This window comes from Canis aureus, chromosome 1, assembly GCF_053574225.1.
Source record: "Canis aureus isolate CA01 chromosome 1, VMU_Caureus_v.1.0, whole genome shotgun sequence".
Taxonomy (NCBI): Eukaryota; Metazoa; Chordata; class Mammalia; order Carnivora; family Canidae; genus Canis; species Canis aureus.
This window is the reverse complement of record NC_135611.1, coordinates 738,253-757,606: the sequence shown is the minus strand read 5'-3', so window position 1 is coordinate 757,606 and position 19,354 is coordinate 738,253. Positions and strand designations below refer to the sequence as shown.

General features: G+C 39.2%; 1 pseudogene; it reads right to left on the bottom strand.

Annotated features, from left to right (window-relative positions):
* Positions 1 to 14,949: 14,949 nt before the first annotated feature.
* LOC144296518 (zinc finger RNA-binding protein-like) lies at positions 14,950 to 18,994 on the bottom strand (annotated as a pseudogene).
* Between the last annotated feature and the right edge of the window lie 360 nt (positions 18,995 to 19,354).

Below are 19,354 nucleotides of genomic sequence, written 5' to 3'. Positions count from 1 at the left end.
AAGATTTGCCTAACTATTATGACAGTGTCTTGTCTATTTCATGGGATCCTTAAAAGGTTTGTTAGTTTCCAAAGGAAATAAAAGCACTCATTTTGAACTAACCAGGCAATTGCTTCTGCTTCACTTGGGTTTAGGCACAACCTCAATGACTCAGATTTGTGGATTGTGTCAGGTTGTTCTTTGCCCTGTGATTTGCAGGTTTGACTCCTATATTTCCTGCCAGGACGAGTTAGCCACATTAATAGCATCCTCCATCATGGTTAGTGGTTGCCCTGATCTTTAAATTTGGCCTGCTTTTATTACAATCCGTATCCATTGGTTAGGTCCAAGAATATTTTTCTAAGTTATGGCCACATAAGCACTTTAAGGCAGGAAGGTGGGGTGGGTAAGAACCATGGCATGGTTAATCTTTTTACTTCAGGATATTGGAAAGGAAAATAAAAATAACGGAAATGGATTGACCACAATGGTTCAATCAACTGGCATTGGCAGTATATTTATGAGTTTCTGCCTGATTTGCATGGATCTCGTCTCAGAAAATGAGGTTTTTCTACAGAGATTTCATCAAGAATCATATTCTAACCTCTGCCTCTTATAGCATTTAAGCAAAATTTTTCACAAATTAGGAAAAGAAATTTAGAATCAAATCTTTAATGGATTACTTTGATATTAAAAATGCCTTCCTCTCTTGCTGTTCCTTTGAATCTGGAACTGACTACCTTTTCCTAGTCATTTGGCAGCATGTCTTGCCTATTCAAGATCTTCTTATTAAATCCTTTTATTCAGCCAATGTTAATTGAATTTCTGTGTCCCAGGCACTGTTCCAGGGGCTTTGGATAATCAGTGAAAAAAAACTGGACCAAAAGCCTTGCCCTAGAGAAGCTTATATTCTAGCAAAGAAGACAAACAATAAATAATAGATACAACAGATAAGAAAATTAAATCATATGTGTGAGAAAATGGTAAGTGCTATAAAAAAAAAAGAATGAAGAAAAGTAATGCTGGTGAAAAGCAGCAGGAAAACAGGTTGTGAGGGCAGCTTGCTAAAAATGTAAAATAGGTTGGTCAGGTAGCCTTCCTTGAGAAGGTGAGGTATGAGGAGACTTGAACAAAATGAGGTGTTAAGCAGGCAGATTCATGGGGAAAGCTACAAAGGCGTGTGCTCAAAGGAGCTGTAGAAAGTCAGCATGGCTGTAAGAAAAAAATTTCTTGTCTTTTCAGACCTCTCTCTTCATCATTTCCTGGAATCCACTTACAAATAAAAAAAAATAGATAAAGGAGATTATTTTCAAAGTTGCAACCAAGTTAAAAAAGTGATCAGGTATTTTTTTCTTTTTTGTTTTAAGATTTTATTTATTTATTCATGAGACTCACAGAGAGAGGCAGAGACACAGGCAGAGGGAGAAGCAGATTCCATGCAGGGAGCCCGATGTGGAACTTGGTCCTGGAATTCCAGGATGATGCCCTGAGCCAAAGGCAGATGCTCAACTGCTGAGCCACCCAGGCATACCTTCTTTTTGTTATGTTTAACAGGTACTCTGAGTCACCTTATTCCAGAGTCAAGTCTCCCTGTAGGCAGATAATGAATAGGATATATTCTTAACATTCTCTCTCTTCTTCTCCCTCTGATATATTCATTGAATAGGGTATATCAAGTTCTTAGTTTGCAATAACCAATCTGTTAGCAATAGCCCCAAGCATAAGCCTGCATCTTATCCTCTATTCCTATTACAGCACCAAGATAAGCCATAAGAAATCTCCATGCATGTAACTAAAATTGCTAAGCATTGACAATTTCACGTGGTTAGGCTCTGTCGTTTAAAATAGAGTGTTTGATTTTCAGAGATGTGGTTTGACATTGCCATATTTTGACATAGTCTTTTGTCATGGAGTTATCATTGTCTGCTTTATGAAACATTTTCTAATTCATACAGTGCACCACATACCTTCGCCTCTCTCCTCATTTAATTTCACAATCTTTTGACACAGTTGTGATTGCTCCCAGTACACTATAACAAACCTGATAAGAATAGAGTCCAAATTATTTACTCAAGATCTCAAAGTTACTAGAATGCTAAACCACGATTGGACTCCATGTTTTTTTGACCCCAAGTTAAGTGCTCATTCTATTTCACTATAGTGATAGCCTATTGCTATCAATTAATCATGATATTGAAGGATACAAGAATCCAAAACTCAGGTCTTGCCTTCAAACTGATTATCCAGCTAAGGCAGTGTTTTCTAAGGCGACATCTGTGGAATCCTAATCCTCACGTACGCTGTCTCATTATATGCACTAACTTGCCTGGTGGATGTTTCCATTGAAGGTGTTTTTTAATAAAAATTTGCATTACACCTACATCCACATAGGTGGACTTTGAGAAAGCACATTGCCCTCTGAAATGTAGATGGGTCTCATCCATTGAGCTGAAGTCTTGACTAGAACAAAAACCTCTCCAAGCAAGAGGGAATTTTCCAGAAAACTCTCTTCAACACTTAATCTGCAACATTAGCTTTTGGGATTTGAACTGCAAATTGCTCCTCCCTAGGTCGGAAAATCATGCGGAATACCCTGCAGATTTTGAATTCTCTAGCTTTCATAATTCCATTCTAGCCAGTATCTTTTTATTTCATCTTCTTCTTTTACTTTAGAAACAGAGAGTGCCCACACAAGCTTCCCCTGCCCATCAGGAAGCCCAATGCGGGTCTCAGTCTCATGACCCTGAAATCATGACCTGAGCCGAAATCAAGAGTTGGATGCTTTAACTGACTCACCATCCAGGTGCCCGGCAAGAGCCAGTTGTCGTCTTCTTCTTTCTTCTTCTTCTTCTTCTTCTTCTTCTTCTTCTTCTTCTTCTTCTTCTTCTTCTTCTTCTTCTTCTTCTTCTTCTTCTTTCTTCCTCCTCCTCCTCCTCTTCTTCTTTCTTCTTCTTCTTCTTCTTCTTCTTCTTCTTCTTCTTCTTCTTCTTCTTCTTCTTCTTCTTCTTCTTCTTCTTCTCCTTCTTCTAAGATGTCATTTATTTATTTGAGAAGGAGCAAGAGAGAGTACATGAGGAGGGTAGGGAAAGGGCAGAAGGAAAGGGAGAAGCAGGCTCCCTGCTGTGCAGGGAGCTCAACTTGGGGCTAGAACTGAGGACTCTGGAATCATGACTTGAGCCGAGGGCAGACCTTAACTGACTGACCAACCCAGGTGGCCCCATGAACCAGTTTCTTAAAATAAAACTTATTATATGTGTGTGTGTGTGTGTGTGTGTGTGTGTGTGTGTGTGTGATATTAGTTCGGTTTCTCTGGAGAAACTTGACTAACAGACTGGGATGCTCTATTTCCAATTGGTCTCTATGTTTGGGAAGCATTGAACATGATTATGTCCTTTGGAAGTATATTTGTGCACATTAAGATATCAAAGGCCCAAGGATTTCTTTCTTTTCAGTTAAAAAAATAAAAAGAGGGAATCCCTGGGTGGCTCAGCGGTTTTGCGCCTGCCTTTGGCCCAGGGCGCGATCCTGGAGTCCTGGGATCGAGTCCCACATCGGGCTCCTGGCGTGGAGCCCGCTTCTCCCTCTGCCTGTCTCTCTCTCTATCATAAATAAAAATAAATCTTTAAAAATTAATAAAGTTAAATAGTACTCTCAGTTACTTTTTAAAAAAAATAAAAAAATAAAAAGAACTTTGTAACTAAAAACAAAAGGTGCGCCAGCAACCTGTGCCTATAGTGCTAGTGTTCTGAAGAATAGACTTGTAAATATGGAGCAACGGAGACAATTTGTTAAACTAGTACTACATGGATGGGCCTGCCCAGTGCTTCAGAGAAAGCACAGGAAACTGAAGTAGGGCACAAGGTTAAAATGGTGCTCTGGTATCCTACTGCATAAACTCTGTGTAGTTCACTTTCGTTGCTAAAATTGGACAGTTTAATACCTGTTGTAAAGATTCAGTGAGCTAACACATGAAACCTGCTTAGGAAAGTGAAAACTGCTATTATTATCATCTGTTACTTGCTCTGAAAATTAACATGGGACTATAGATCCCAATGTGAAAGAACTTAGTCTGGTCCTAAAAATTAGATTGTAGGAAAATAACACATTTTTAAAAAATATAAAATAATCCACAGATTTAAAAACATAATTCTTTGAACCTATTGTACTATTACTAGATACATTATTGATTTGATAACATGGCTGGCTAGAGCCTTGGTGAAAGGCTGGCTGATAGATCTTCATTCTGTTCCATAACTTCAGAACTTCTGTCACACCATTGCTCTTAAAAGTAATTTTAGCTCATACATTGTTATATCACAATTATTTATGATCAATCTGAGTAACTTGTTAGTAGAAACTTTACCTTTATACCAGTGACTACCAGAGTGTCTGATTGAGAAGGGGCTCAGTAAATGCTAAGTAAACTTATCTGGGCTTGTTTGTTTGTTTGTTTGTTTATTTTTATATATTTTTTTATTGGAGTTCAATTTGCCAACATTAGTATAACACCCAGGGCTAACACCCGTCAAGTGCCCCCCTCAGTGCCTGTCACCCAGTCACCCCATCCCCCACCCACCTCCCCTTCCACTACCCTTTGTTCGTTTCTCTGGGCACATTTAAACTGGTGTTAGGAAAGCACTAACAGCTTTGGCTATATATTAAGCTATGCTTAGAGAAACTTTACATGTAAGGATACAATAACATGATTTGTCCTGCCATGTATTTAAATCTGGTTAGACTAAATTCTGCTCAATTTTAATCTTCCTTCTTTTCTTTAGCTTCCAGGTACCTGTAGAGTGCCTGTAGTTTACAAGACACATAGCAGACTGAAAAATCTAACTCATAATTCACTATGCTGTAATTCAGATGGGCAGAGAAGTCACCATCTGCTGGTTGACAGGAAAAAGTTGAACCCTAGTTCTGTTTAAAGCCTAGTGTGACCTTATAATGTAAAAGCAATCTTTTTGAGTGGTATTTGAACACTCTAGGATGAAAATATTTCATTCTCTTTTTCTGTCTTGGATAATGTCCACGTTTAAATGAAAAAAAAAAAAGGTGGATTTCATGACCTTGTGATGCTTGGGAGGAGATCCCTGTCTTCCTGTTGTTCATGAATGTGCTCTGGCTGGCATCTTCTGCAGGGAGCGGTACATTCATCTCTGCCTTGCCATGGAATTGCCCATTGGTTCCCTGTGTTGAAATCTACTGGTGCTAAACTCAAGGTCCATCCATTCCACGTAGGCACTTCAGCCTCAGTCTCTCACCACATCTTCTCTATCCAGCTGGCCTTGAAATCCAATCCCACCTCCTAATGTGGGATTTCTTCTCCCACACAAGCTGCCTTTAAACCAGGATCTGTGCCTCAGGAAAATGGGTTCTTCTCCCTCTCTCTCCATGACCATGCCCTATTGCCTTATGTTGGCTCCCATCAGCTTCTTCCAAGCTTCCCAAGGCCACCTCCTCTGTACCCTCAAAAGTTATTTCCTCAGGAACCTACCACATTTGGTCTGTAGCCCAGCAATGTAAAAACTGATACACACATCCAACTGCCAGGACTGTTTTCTTCTTCTTTCCACAGTCAACAAGGCCAAAAAGGAGGAACATCTTCTCCTTCTGGATCCTCTGCACTGAAAACTCTGTGTCTTGGCAGTCAAGTCAGTTCCTGAGTATGTTGAAGAGGAGATCAAGAAATTTAGATACTGGGATCCCTGGGTGGCACAGCGGTTTGGCGCCTGCCTTTGGCCCAGGCCGCAATCCTGGAGACCTGGGATCGAATCCCACGTCGGGCTCCCAGTGCATGGAACCTGCTTCTCCCTCTGCCTGTGTCTCTGCCTCCCTCTCTCTCTCTCTCTCTCTTTCTCTCTCTCTGTGTGACTATCATAAATAAATAAAAATTAAAAAAAAAGAAATTTAGATACTCATTTCCCCAAATAATAATCCCTGGTGAAAGGCTAGTGTCTCTGGGCAAAGCCCTATTTTTGAATATCAGAACTCCAGTGTTTCATGTGATATTTTCTAAACAGTGAAAAACATATTAATTTCCCCCACTTCACTCTTACCCATCTTTGGGCAAGTCAGGATGAATAACTCTGCTCAAAACAGGCAAATGAGAAAAGTCATAGTAATGCTTTCAAAAAAATTTTTTTGAGAATTGGAGATGCTTCTTGTTTAGTGAGTTGTTTTGTGGGAGTAGTTATTAGTTACTTTAGAGACTTATTTATTTTAGAAGGAGACAGACAGAGAAGGCACAGGCATAAGTGCAGGGAGGGACAGAGGGAGAGAATCTTCAAGCAGACTCCCCACTGAGGTAGAGCTGGTTGTGGGACTCCATCTCACCACCCATTATATCATGTCCTAAGCTGAAACTGAGAGTCAGGCACACTCAACCCATGCAGCCACCCAGGCACCCCAGTTGTTAGTTACTTTGAAATAATGCACATTGCACTTCAAGATGTTGAAGGTAACTGAAAATGAGGCAAGTAAGATATTCACACTATTTCTTTAGTGCACTGTACCTTTCTAGGAAAACTTTAAATTCCTTTATCATTTTTTAAAGTATTTCTGAGGAGCACCTGAGTGGCTCAGTTGGTTAAATGTCTGCTTTTGGCTCAGGCCATGATTCCAGGGTCTGGGATGGAGCTCCATGTCGGGCTCTCTATTCAGCAAGGAGGCTACTTCTCTCTCTCCTTCTGCCTGCTGCTCTGCCTCCTTGTGCTCTCTCTCATTCCCTGTCAAATGCATAAATAAAATCTGGTAAATAAATAAAGTATTTTTGAAATAATTATAGACTCAGAGGAAGCTGAAAAAATAGAGGAAAGAATCCAGTATACCCTTCCCCCAGCTTCCACCAGTGGTAACATCTCACAGGACTATAATAAAATACCAAAACCTGGAAATGTCGTTGTATCCAGGGCAAACACACTTCCTTCACAGATTTGCCAGAAAGCTATATTCATCAGGTAAGTGTGAGACAACTATGAAACGTGGTTATCTTAGACTGTTGGAGTGACTTTGGTTTTGAAAAGCAACATCAAATGAAGAAGTGAAATATTAAAACTTAAAGTTGCAATCATCTTTACCTTTAAATAAGAATTACTTAGATAATATGCAAGCATACATTTTTGAAGCCTCAAAACAGCAAGGAAGAAAGTGGAAAGGTCAGACTCTCTTCATGTTTCAAAAAGTAATTAGAGAAAAACAGCACATGGCACCACAAGGCTGGAAACCAGTTTTCTGAAAGTTTTAGTGGTGCCAACAAGTAGAAAAAGTTTCCATATAATTTCAATAACCAAGTAGAGTCGGAGTGACTCAAGGCATGTCTGATGTTTAGACTTATTTGACGGAAACTTTGTAGGCTGGATTTTCCTCTTTTCCCACTCTGACTTTACAAGCCAGAGCCCACATACTTGGAAACAGTAACTAGGCAATTAGTAAATGGTTGCTGAGTGATGGCATCAATAGTTGGAAAAAAGCTTGAATTTGGATTCATGACAGCTATCAAGTTAAAATTTCTTACTCATATTATAGATAGCTTTATATACGAATGGGACACAGGACTCTGGAAGGAAAGTGGAAGTTTTCTGGCTATATCAAATTAAAATTCATCTCGATCTGTCAAGCGTGTTATATAAAAGTATAGAGAAGACATTTTTTTTTTATTTTAAAAAAGTTCTCTTAAAAAATACTTACCCTGGGAGGCTCCATGTGTCCTCAGTAGCCATAGCTATGTGCTTTCTGAGAAGTCATACAGAAACCTCCCAACACAGAGGGAACTTAAATTCAAAGAGCCCTTGTCCCAGCACCAGGAACTCTAGGTTGGCCAGCTTATTCTCATCAGAAGCTGAAGCCAGGGCAAAGACAGGCCAGGAGCAGAACTGAGAGTCCTTGTCACTTTCATATTGTATGTTTATCCATATATGTTTATGGATATATAACAATATTGCATATTTATCTATCAGGTAAAAATAACATTCTCTTACCTGCAGCATTTCACGACTGCCACCACCACCACCACCACCACACACACACACACACACACACACACACCTGCTTTACTGGGTGAATATTTTGATAAACTACTCAGGATGGAACATGAAAAACCCATGAGCCAGACTTAATCAACACTCATTATTTATTGATCTGTTTTTTTACAGTGGTGGTGATGGCTATTACGTGTGAAGGGCATTCACTGGTCACCTTTTTGATAATTGAAGAATTCAAGCCAAAGGCTGGATTTGAATGTTAAGATAATAGAAATAATTTTTGATTAGCAGACAAGAGAAGGGAATGTAAAACAGTGAAGATTAACCTTCATTACATTTTTCTGGGCAATATGTTATGTAATTTCTTTTCCTCATTTCCCCTAGAAATCATCAGTAAAATTGGTATTACTAATGAATGCATGGTAGTGTTGGATATATTCTGTGGATGTGGCAAAACCTGAGTTTGGCTTCAGAATAGATACAGGGTGAGAATGGGAGCCAACATAGAATTTTAGGCACATCCTGTAACTTAGATTTTCAGGCAGTGATTCATCTCATCTTAATCGGAAATACTGTTATGATTATCAGGTTATCTGCTGTTAATACTTTTGCTCCAAATTTAGCCTGTAGAAGCAAAAAAAGATGACTGCTTTCATAGGCAAGAAAACATTTCCTTTCATATATGTGTTATAATTGTATCTGTATGTCACTAACAAAATTGTAAATACATGAAACTCTTTTGCAAATGGGTAGTTTGGACTAATTAATCAACAGGGAAATTTCTGATGTAAAAAGATGAAAAAACAAACACTTGTCACTGAATTTAAAGTATTATCTTAAAAACTAAAAATCAGTTATTAATCTTGTTATGAAACTCTAAATGCTCTCTATATACAGAGAAATACAGATAGGAAAATGGAATAACACTCAAAATATTATCAAACAGAGCAAATTACTGCTAATATCTGAATGCATATTCTTTTAAGTGCTGCTTATAGAAGGTCGTATTCTGTATATTCATTATTCTCTGTATCCTACAGATAATATAGTACTATGCTAAATACTCTACATACAGTATTTCATTAAACTTCTTTTTATACCAGGAGATAAATGCTATCTCATTTATGTGTATATACTTGGCTGTTTAAAGAAGTAGAAATTAACTCCTTTGGGGGTTCTACAAAGCCACTGTACTTATTTATGGTGTATGGTGCCTTAAATTGGTAAGCTCCACTGTTACTTCAGCCCAGACAGTGGCCTAAATTGGAATATTCCTTCAGGAGATTTCAGGAATATAAAGAAATCCAGATCAAAACCAAACTTCTAATGTACAGAAGAAAGAATTCAGGAATATCCAATGTATAGAGTTCTCTCTATGTTGATTGAAATATAATAGGAAGTATCCTCATATTTGGTTTATTTTCAAATATTGAAGTGCTAGGATCCTCAAAGACAGAGTTGAATTGTCCCAAATAAAATATTCAAGGTTGTTGTGTTTGAACAAAAATACAATTTTGGTCATGTATTTGCCAAAACAATTAGCATTACTCTGATTAATGCAATTATTGATTATAGTTATAGTTAAAAATATGAGTGTAGAAGACAACATAATGAAATGAAAATACCTTATGTTACAAAAAATATATAACATTTTCAAGCTTTAAAAAGCTATGTATTATTTTATATGTATTTATTTTATGTTTAAATTTTTTAACAGACATACTGTATATTTGGGAAATGTGAATCCTTTTTTCCAAATGAAATTGTTTAAGACAAAATCTATGAAATATGAGTCACCTCCCAGACTTCCAAGAAACCAATACTCCTGAGTTTCCTTAACACATGGTGATTCATTCTTCCAGAATGCTCCAGAACGTGGGTGGCAAAGGAGAAATTAAGAGCAAATATAAGAATTAAACAATAGAATATGTCTTATTTTGCACATGGTGTTTCTTGCCTGAATGCATATTCCTGGTATTTTAACCCATTTTTGGGAACTACTTGATATTTTGTTTTTTCACTTTTACTCTATAATCTATGGTAATTCACTTGAAGATGGGAGTTACTAGAAACCACTGGGAGCAGTGGCCGGCTGAGTAATGAAACTTTTCGTGTGCCTTGGAGGTTTATATTTAAGACACAATATTTAGAACAATGCAATTGTACTTGAAAAGACCACTTTATAAAATGTATTACAGCCCTTTGCCCTTTTAAACGAAGTATTCTATACATAACCAAATGTTGTCCTACAGACTCTGTTTATTATCTTGAACAGCAATGCACTCTGCCCTTTGGCCAGAATTTTTTTTGTTTTTTTTTTTAGGATTTTATTTATTTATCCATGAGAGACACAGAGAGAGAGACACACACAGGCAGAGGGAGAAGCAGGCTCCATGCAGGGAGCCCGATGTGGGACTTCATCCTGGGACTCTGGGATCATGCCCTGGGCCAAAGGCAGATGCTCAACCACTGAGCCACCGAGGTGCCGCCAGACTTTTTTTTTTTTTTTTTTTTATGTATGTTGTGCTTGTTTTTCAATGTGTTCTTCGCTGCCACTCCTTACCCAGCCCGGGCCCACTATGCTCTGTCTGCCCTTTGGTTTCAGGAGATTGGTTGTCACTTCTTTCTCTGTAGTTATGTCACAGCTTAGACCAGCCCTGACAGCCATTTTTCTCATTTGCATTACAGAGATTATGTTATGGACTGAATTGTGTTCTCCCCAAAATTTATATGTTGAAGTTCTAACCCAATACTTCAGAATGTGACTCTACTTGGAAATAGAGTCTTCACAAGTGTATCAAGTTAAGATGAGGTCGTTAGGGTGGGCTTAATCCGAATGGCTAGAGTTCTTACAAGAAGAGAAACTTTGGACACAGAAACCTAAAGAAAGAGGATGTGAAGACACAGGGAGAAAACAGCCATCTATAAGCCAAGGAGAGAGTCTGAAACAGATCCCTCCCTCACAGCCCCCTGAAGTAGCCAACCCCGCTAAAACCTTATCTAAGATTTCTAGTCTCCAAAACAGTGAAAATACATTTCTGTTGTTTAAGCTATCCAGTGTGTGGTACTTTGTTATGGCCACCCTAGCAAACTGTTATAGGTTAGCTTGAAAATCCTGTATCTAAATTAATGAATACCATGAAAACTAACCATAAATAGACTTTGAAAAAGTCTAAGAATATATTTTCTACGAGTAGCTTTTATGAGCTTTATAAAACGAATATTGGCTATTCAAATCCTGATTATTTTATACTGCCTTCTTAAGTACCTTCTATTCATTCATCCAATTATCTATGCAGTTAATGAATATTTGTTGAACTGTATTAAACCTTAGGAATATAGTACCAGACATTATGGCAGACATGGCACAGTGAGGTGTTGGTACAGCTCCCAGGGAACTTAAAATCTCAGAGAGGGAGACAGTCCTATATAAAACAAACAAACAAACAAACAAACAACTAGTTATAATAAACTACAACAAGTATATAGGGTGTTGGTGAGGTTCAAAGGAAGAAGTGATTTATTTTCCCTGGAGTCTCTGTATAGAGATAGTGATTCTTGAGCACACAGAACGGGAAGAGGGCACTACACTTGGAGCATGCTATGGATTGAATTGTGTCTCCCCCAAATTCAGATATTGTAGTCCTCACCCCTATGTGATGGTATTTGGAAATGGAGACTTTGGAAGATAGATATTAGATTTAGATGAGATAATGAAGGTGGAGACTTTATGATGGGATTTGTGTCTTTGTAAGAAGAGATACTAGAGAGCTTGCTCATTCTCTCTCTCTCTCTCTCTCTCTCTACTATATGAGGATTCAGTGAGAAGGCGATCACCTATAAGCCAGGAAGAGAGTCCTCATTAGACACTGACCATGCTCACACCTTGATCGTGATCCAGAACTGTGGGAATATTAATCTCTATTGTTTAAAGCACTCATCCTAGGATATTTTGTTATGGCAGCCCAAACTAAGATAGGGCATGCAGCATAGGGTAAGCAAGGACTCAAAAGGAACTGATAGCTAGAGGACTTAACTATTCATTCATTTGTTCATTTGCTTATTCATTCATTCACTCATTCACCTATTTGCTCATTTGTTTATTTGTTCTATAAATATTCATTGGGTGCCAACTCTGTGTTAGGAACTGTTTTAAGGCTTGGGAGTGCAGTGGTGAACAAGTTAAGTCTTTGATCTCATAGAATTTATGTTCTAATGAAAAGATAGATAATAAACTATTGAGCAAATAAACAAGATACTCTCAGATTATGAAACTGTCATCAAGAAAAGAAGCAAGAATGAGATGAAGAGTAACTAGTAGCTACTATAGATAGAATGCCCGGAGAAGATTTCACGAGGAAGTAACAGTTAGCTAAGTTCTGAAAAATGAGAGTCTGAGAGCTGTATAAATATCTGGGAGACAGTGATTCAGGTAGATGGGCCTGCAAGTTCTAAGATAGAAAATAGGACCAAGGCTAATGTGGCTGGAACACAGTAAATGAGGGGAGAGATCTGTGAGGAAAATTGGAAAGATATGAAGTGGCCAGGTCATGGCAGGCTTTGTGTGCCAGGTCAAGACCTTTCCAAAGACAGTCTTGTGGACAAAAAGGAAACTTTGACAACATTAAGCTGGAAAATACTATGGTACAATTTTTTTGCTCACTTTGACAGCAATATTAAAGATGTGTTTGTAGGATTGCCAGATAAATGATAGGTTCCTATTAATATTTGGGAAATATGTACACTAAGATAATATTGATTGTTTATATGAAATTCAAATTTAATTGGCCATTCCGTATTCTTATTTGCTAGATTTGGCAACCCTGGTTGGAAGGCACAAGTGCACAGTTAAGTGGCTGTGGTGATTGCTCAAAGAGATGACAAGGCCTAAAATGTGAAAAAAAAAAAGAGAGAAAAAAGTGGAAGACTGAGTGGAGGAGAAGAGAGATGGACCTGGGTGGATGTGATAGCTAATGATTCTGGCAGGATATAGGAGGCTGAGATTTGAGGGAAAAGAAGGAGTGTATAGTGACTAAGTTTTCTGACTTGGGTAGATGACATTGTCTGTTTCTTAGAGATACAAAACAGAAAGAAGATTTAGGGGAAGGAATGAGTTAAGTTTCAGAAGCAATGGATTTAAAGTCCCAGTGGCCCATTCAGGTGAAAATAAATAGGAGGTAGTTGGATATACAGATCTGAAAATCAGGAAGATTTAGGTCAGAGAATTCTGGGTTCCTGACTTGTGAGTCATCTGTATGTTATGGTCAATTATGTCTATGAAAACGATCACCCAGGAAGTATACATTAGAGTGAGAAGGATCAGGCAAACTTTATCATGATTTTTATATTTAAAGAACAAGAAGTGGGATGATGAGCAAAAAGGGAGAGATGCAATAGAATGTGGTGATACCAATGAAAAGGAAAGTTTAGAAAAGAAAGTAGTGACTTTCCCACTTCAGGTAGTAAGAGGGACCTGCTAACCAGAAAACAACCTTGCTAAGTCACACCTAATATGTTGGATAAAATATAACAAACATGCTTTAAATGTGTAGCTAAATTTGCAAAATGTAAGAGATAACCCCAGGACCCCTACACAAAGGGATAACTCAACACGAGAGTGGTGAGTGCATAAACAGGTTCTTTAGCAGCCTTGGGGTAGTTTACCATTGTAGGGGCCAGGAGCTTCATTTCTTTCTTTTTTTTTTTAATTTAAGTTTTTATTTGTGTATTTTACTGTAGTGCTGTGACAACAAAATGACATCTGTGTACCAGAGCATACATATATCAAAAGTAAGATGTAACTTTTCATTACACCACTGCTAGAATATTTAGCTTTTCGTAGGACACATAAGCATGTGAGATGGCCACACCAAATAATTTTCTGGGTTTTACTTCCTTAGATAACCTTAATTTTTTATCAGTAATACTTTATCAACCTCGCTGTTAAGAGAATTGTAAATTATCTGGGTGATGGGGTGTGAGGGAAGAGGGGAGGATCATTCAACTATGTTATACTGTAAGAGTTTGCTACAGTAATCTCACACACAACAATAAGGAACTGTCATAATTAAGGGCTGGTTACTGTTGTTAGTTGCACAATGATAAAGTTTTTTGAAAATATTGGCTAGCCCACTTATATATGAAAAATGCCCTTTCCACTTATACAGAAGAAAAAATATTCAGAAAGTTATTTTTGGCCTTGCTATGTCAAAAAGTCAATTGTACAAAGATCTACGTGTCAAACCTAAAATTATAATTTTAAAAGTCTATTAAAAACAAGAATGAAAAAAATAAAAATAAAAACAAAAACGTCATGCATTTTTATTCAATTATGCAGAGGCTTTAAAACTGTTGCAAGACCATATTGTATATATTAGCTTTTATACTGCTAATGCACAACTAACAGCAAACTCGATTAACAGGGATCTGTCTTAATTACACCTTTATATATCTCACTAGAGACAAATGCCACAAGATCTGCAGAAACATTCAATTCTGAGCACTTAAATGGCAGGATAACTTTTTGTGTTGTAATCCATCACATACAGAATAACAAAACAAAAGGAAAAAATTCTTCAGTTTCACATTACAAAAAAGGTACTGCTGTAAAATATTAAGAAGGGGTAAAGGATATCATCTATAACACAAAGTAACAACTAGAGGGCAGCCCTGGTGGCTCAGAGGTTTAGTGCTGCCTTCAGCCCAGGGCCTGATCCAGAGACCAGGGATCAAGTCCCACATTGTGCTCCCTGCATGGAGCCTGCTTCTCCTTCTGCCTCTGTCTCTGCCTCTCTCTCTCTGCGTCTCTCATAAATAAATAAATAAATAAAATCTTTAAAATAAAAACAACCCCCCCCAAAATAACAACTAGTGTCAAAGAGCAAACAAGACTCCTAAATAAAAATATCAAAATACACATAGCAACCGAAGCACAAATACTGCATTAAATACAGTAAAGATTTAATAAGACCAGCTAATAAAAGACACAAAAATAGGGGGAGAGAGGGCAACCAGTAAATAAAACCAAAATAATGGGGAAAACATGTGAAGTATTGTTTTTCCCCTAGTTGGACCACAATTTTTTTGGGTGTCATTCCATTCATATAATACCTAACACTGTACATTAAGATATTAATGTCACAGAAAAGCTTGGTTCTTCCATGAAATTCTTTAAATTCTTGATAAATTTTTCAAAGTAGACATTATTATGAATGAAAAACAACCAATAAATGGGCACCTGTTGTTTTTAACACTGCAGATTTACAGGAACTTTTTAAAAGTTATCATAATGGTCTTTTTTCCCTCAGCTTCAAATCCATCAATTCCATCGCTATCCTTTCTTGGTTCCCTGTGGATGTTAAAACGTTGGCTCATTTGGGTAATGGATCCATGCCTAGAACTTTATGTATCTGGTGGAATGCAAGGAGTCTCAATGCAAACTGTGCACTGGATGTGATGTCTTCACGCTGTTGATCAATCATTGTTGCCAAGATATCAAATGGATCCTTCTCACAAGGATCCAGAAGTCTAGGACTACCTTTAAGAATAATCCCTAAAGAAATGGACTCAAAAACTCTTCTCAGTGCATCTCCAGGGCTCTGAGGACTAGAAGCACTACTGATTGCTTTCTCTACTAGTAACTCCATAGCCCAGCTTGGAAAATCAGACCATGTTGGAACTGTCTGACAGAGGTCCTGGAGAATACATAAATAATCACACAGGACTGCAGACCATTAGCTCTAGCCTGGAACCACTTAGCGTGGCGTAGAGCAGCCAGAGTGTCAAGGCATTTTTGCCTGTCCAAGACAGAAGATTAACACCGGTGGGTGTTTCACCATATCTGAGGTTACATCTCCTTCCCTCATGTTCTCTTCTTGAATAATTGGAGATGTCAGGGTGATAGTGACTTGCATTTTGGGTTCCACACATGAATTCAAGATTATTGCAGCTTCAGACACAGCACATTTTATGTCATACTTCTCAGGACTTATAACAGCAAGCTGTTTGGGTAGGTTTTCTGCAATACGGCTTAATAATGTCTTTGAAGGTTTCTCAGAGCACAGCAAAACAAGGTTGACATTTCTATCTGCTCGAAGAAGTAATCCTTTTGCCAATACTCCCACTCACAAAACTCCTTTTAAAGCTTTGTCTTTACCTCCCTCTTTATTATCATCTCCCTCTTTGCTCTTGCTCTTCTCAAGTTCAAACTGTCTGAAACAAGTTTCAAAGCACGTTCAGTAATAGAAACAATTTTCTGAACTGCCTGCAATTCCTCGTCAGTTGGATAAATGGTTGCATGTTTTGTCATTACATAATGGTCATCAGAGGAGTCAGGCATAAGTTAGGTGCAGGCCCCTGTGGCTGGGGAGGCATGCCTGGTCGGACTCCTAGAAGGCCTAATGGGCCTGGGGGACCATGAGAATATCCTCCATTAGGTATTCGCTGGCGATTATCCCAATGGTGTTGTTCTTCCTCCATTCTTCTCCAGTACATGTCCTCTTCATAACGCCTTATTTCCATTCTCCAGCATTCTTCTCGTCTTCGCCAATACTCTTCTTTCTGCATCTGCTTCCTCATTTTCTCTTCTTGAATCTTTCTGACTCGAATACTGGGCTTTACTTCTACTTGCAAATCTGGATTTACTTTTTTTTTTTTAATATTGAAGTCTGTGTCTTTGCCCTTTCAAGTGCATCTCCTTAGCATTGAGATCATTACAACTGTATTTGCATAATTACAATGGAATCGAATTACTTTTCCCTCATCATTTCGTACCTCCTCCACATAATCATGGCCCATTGGCTGCATGTCACTCTGCAAAGCAGCAAGAGATGCAGGTGTGACTGGTTCTGACACGGTGTCTGGCCTACTTCTGGAATCTGTACAGAGGTGACAGGAGTGCTTTTAACACATTCTGTTCCTTTTAAGTCTTCTGTTTTATTTCCTGTTGATTGCAGCTTATTCCCACCAACAAAGTTTATTTTGGGTGTAGATGTTTTCTTGGCAGCCATATTTGTAGGCTCTGGTGATACTTCAGTGTTGGATGTGCTATTAAGAGATGAGTTTCCTGTAGTTGTAAGACCTTTCACTGAAGAAGTTGCAATTGATGAAGTATTTACAGTACAGTTGCTTGCTGCAATGCTTGAGGGAGAGGCAGTAGGTTTTGAAGTAGACACAGCTGTTGAAGAAGTAGCTTGGCTAACAACATTTGGTTCTGTTGAAGGAATGGGTTTACCAAGTTTTGTGTGTAATTTATCCCAAAGATAACAGATGCAGTGAAACGCCAGGACACCTGCATCCCGATGTTTATAGCAGCAATGCCCACAATAGTCAAACTGTGGAAGGAGCCTCGGTGTCCACTGAAAGATGAATAGATAAAGAAGATGTGGTATATGTATGCAATGGAATATTCCTCAGCCATTAGAAACGACAAATACCCACCATTTGCTTCGACGTGGATGGAACTGGAGGGTATGCTGAGTGAAATAAGTGAAATAAGTCAATCGGAGAAGGACAAACATTATATGGTCTCATTCATTTGGGGAATATAAAAAAATTGTGAAAGGGAATAAAGGGGAAAGGAGAAAAAAATGGGTGGAAATATCAGAAAGGGAGACAGAACATGAGAGACTCCTAACTCTGGGAAACGAACAAGGGGTGGTAGAAAGGGAGGTGGGCGGGGAGTGGGGGTGACTGGGTGACGGGCACTGAGGGGGGCACTTGATGGGATAAGCACTGGGTGTTATTCTGTATGTTGGCAAATTGAACACCAATAATAATAATAATAAAAACACTTTCTGATGCTTAGCACCACGAATGTGGGCAGCATATACATCTGCTCCTGTACAAGACACATTGCAGAGCTCACAACATAGGTGATTTCGAGTCCCACGATAGAATTGTTGCTGCTGCTGGTATTTTGTGAAGCTTTCAATGTGGCTTCTTTTTTTTTTTTTTTTTTAATGTTTTTGTCCTTCTAAATGTTCTTTATAAGTCTGTGGTTCAGCACAGCTAATCTTACAAACATCACGATAATCTATCTGGGCCGGTTTGGGAGGCTGTTTTGGTTTCAGTTGTTTATTTTGGAATGGTGCTTTTTTAGTAAAGATGGTCCCTGTCCAGGCAGCTGCTGCAATAGCAGCTGCTGCTGCCGCTGCTGCTGCCGCCACCGCTGCTGCCTGCTTCTGTTGCTGCTGCTGCTGTTGGTAGTAGAAGGATGCAGCTGAATATACTGCTGCTTCATAACCTGAATAAGATGTACCAGAATAAGTAACTGCCATGGTACTATAAGTAGCACTCTGGGTATAGTGGATGGCACCACAGTAGCTGCAACTGCTACTGACTGAACGATGGAAGATACGGGATAAATGGAGAAAGTAGTGGTAGCTGGACTTGGTGTGGCTGGTTTTATGGCTGTCACTTGTCGAGTTTGCTGGGCTTGTGTATACTGAGTTGCACCTTGGCTATAACCTGCTTTGGGGGCAATCTGATAGTAGGTTTCAGCAACAGAAGGCTGAGGCTGGGCAGGCAGCTGCTTACTATCATATGCTACAGCAGGAGCAGTGGATCTTACATATGAGTATGAGTCCTGGTAGTTCTGTGTAGTAGCTGGGGGTGCTGGTGGTGGTGCTTCTTGTTGTCTCTGGATAGAGCCATAGTCACTTGCTGTATGTCCAGTGGGGTAGCCTCCATAAGCAGCAGCTATTGCAGCAGCTGCAACAGCTACTGGGGCAGGCCTGGCAACTGCAACTGTGGTGCCTGCTGGTGCATGGGCCGCAGTAACTGTGTGAGCAGCTACTGGAGCCTGATGGATAGCGTAGCTAGCAACTGTAGTTGGATGAGAGTAGGCTACACCAGAAGCTGGATGCTGGCTCTACTGGGCCGCAGCCCTACCGCTGCCGCCGCCGCCCCACTGTGGGTGAATCCAAAGTAGTTCCGGCCGCCATCTTGGCATCTTCCCCCAGCGGCTGGGCACGGAGGTGAAAGAAACTACAGGGCATATGGGAGTCATGGGCTCGGGCTGCTGCTGCTGAACTCTGAACTCGGGATCTTCATCTCTCTCTCTCTTTTTTTTTTTTAATAATAAATTTATTTTTTATTGGTGTTCAATTTGCCAACATACAGAATAACCCCCAGTGCTCATCCCGTCCAGTGCTCCCCTTAGGGCCCGTCACCCAGTCACCCCCACCCCCCGCCCTCCTCCCCTTCCACCACCCCTAGTTGGTTTCCCAGAGTTAGGAGTCTTCATGTTCTGTCTCCCTTTCTGATATTTCCCACACATTTCTTCTCCCTTCCCTTATATTCCCTTTCACTATTATTTATATTCCCCAAATGAATGAGAACATATAATGTTTGTCCTTCTCCGACTGACTTACTTCACTCAGCATAATACCCTC